The sequence below is a fragment of the Protobothrops mucrosquamatus genome, unplaced genomic scaffold, assembly GCF_001527695.2.
Source record: "Protobothrops mucrosquamatus isolate PMUCROS unplaced genomic scaffold, P.Mucros_1.0 scaffold95, whole genome shotgun sequence".
Lineage (NCBI taxonomy): Eukaryota > Metazoa > Chordata > Lepidosauria > Squamata > Viperidae > Protobothrops > Protobothrops mucrosquamatus.
This window is the reverse complement of record NW_015386470.1, coordinates 152,223-154,578: the sequence shown is the minus strand read 5'-3', so window position 1 is coordinate 154,578 and position 2,356 is coordinate 152,223.

Genomic DNA, 2,356 nt, shown 5'->3' with positions numbered 1-2,356 from the left:
AATTTTCTGAGATTGTGGATTTGGGGTTTTCATGAGCTGTAAGCCATAATCATCACAGTTATGACACATCACGGCTTGAACTATCTTGCTTTGCATGTAATGAGTCTATCTCATATATTAGGTTCACCTTTTAAGTTGCATTACTGAAATAAATGAACTTTTGCACGATATTCTAATTTTTCGAGTTTCACCTGTACTTTAAGACTTATGGACTTCAGCTCCCAGAATTCCTCAGCCAGCATAGTATAGCTGGCTGAGGAATTCTGGGAGCTGAAGTCCACAAGTCTTAAAGTGGTCAAGGTTGCAGACCCCTGTCCTAGGCAATAATGCCACATTCTACTTCTTGAATAACATCTTCCCTACTTAACCAAGAAGTTTTAACACAAACACACTTTTATGTTTATATATATATAATTAATCTCCCACCTTCACAGAAACTAGGTAGTTCATAAAAACAATCAGGTAAAGCAACACCCATTACAGCAGCACATCACAGCTTCTCAAGGCCCCAAAGTCCTACTCTTTTAAACTTTAAAAGGGTGGAGCCCAATTAAATATCAAGGATCCAATAACACAGGATAAGCAGAGCTTGTATGCAGAAAATGGACCATAGTTGTTATATATGGTTTTAAGTCAGGATGGTACTGGATTATATTTGAAACACACCAACAACCATGTTAATGGAGATCTCAATAATCCAGATCATAGGTGTCCCAAAGATGCTTTTTCCAAAAGGCAACTGGACTTTCTTGGTTTTTTTTCTTTGAAAAAAATTCCATTCCCCACCAGTTAGTTAGCACTGAAGAAGCTTCTTGGATGAGAAGTGAAATGTTTTCAAAGAGAGAAAAAAAAACCAAGTATCCTGTCCTGTGCACACATCCCAAGGGTTTAAGTCTTCATTGGGGCTTCGTCAACTCCAAATAGTATTCCTCAGGATTCACCCACACACAGGAACTAGTGCAAAACCAAATGAGTCCAGTTCTTCTGTCCAGAAACATAGAGCAAGTACATAAAATCTCCTCACCAGGTTCAGACTCCAAAGGCTAGAAAGCTGGAGACCATGAGTCCAAGTCCTACCTTAGCCATGAAAGCCAGCTGGGTGACTTTGGGCCAATCATTTTCCCTCAGTTCAACCCACCTTACAGGGTCATTGTAAGTAGGGAAAATAAGGGAATAAATAAATAAACATGCTAGAATGTAATTTCAGCTGGCTTTTGTCCCATGCAGTTCCATACTGTCTCTAGATGTCAGGTAAGAATATCACCAAACTAAAATGACAAATGAACTGACCCAACAGTTTCATATCTAATCCAAATAACATTAGTGAGCAATGAAACTAAAGAACCTTATGCTAAAACTTTTCAGTATAAGAATGTGTGACTGTATCAATTTCACTCAGTTTTCTTTTTTTTGATTCATTTTGGCTGCTTCAATACCTATTGGCAGATATCTGTTTCCACAGGTACATATTAGCACTCACAGATTTCTATAAATATATGTAAGTTCATTTTTTCTTTCTCTGATTGTAATATTTCAGTTATTTTTCTTGGTTGTCATCCTCCACTTTTCAATTTGCAAATCTATCAAACTGGGGAATTTTCCCCCTTTTTTGTTTGGTAGCTTGGAGTAAGTTGTAGTGTATTATTGTACAATCTGACCTAGATATTTGAATATACATTGTGTTCTCCTTATGATTTAAGAAATCTGAAAACACTAAACTTTGTTTTTTTGTCCTCATCTAAAACTGTGTGCCATAGGTTTTTACCTTTTTACTGTGTCAATTACCTCTGTATTTTTTTCAGCTTTTACATGTCTATGTTTGGGTTTTCTGAGGGTACAGTTTCAGTATATTTCTTTCATAAATCAATTAATATGCAGTAAAAAATATCCCAAATGTTTAATTGTCTTCTAACTTCCTGTTGCCTTTCACACAAATCCAACCTAGTAAGAAATACATCAATAAAATAATACATCTAATGAATGCAAATTCAACAACTAAGATATGTCCACATCTAAGATATGACAGCAAAATGTGCAACTGATACGATAGATGAAAAAAAGGGAATAATCTCTTCCAAGTAATGCACATTGAAGAATTTCTCTCTTCATGTCATTCTTGTGTAAAGTTCAAATGTCAAAGTTACCTTTTCCCCCCAAGAGACTTCAAGTAGATATTTTGGGTGAAGTAATCTCTTCTGCCTGTCTGTTTTCTATTAGAGAGCATAAAATGTAGCCATAAAATGCCATCCGTTTCAAGCAAATCTAATTTGCTACTCCTATAATAATGATTCTTTCATTTTCTCTCTGATAAATGTGGCATTATTAGATGATGGTTGCTGGGGAAAATATACTGCTA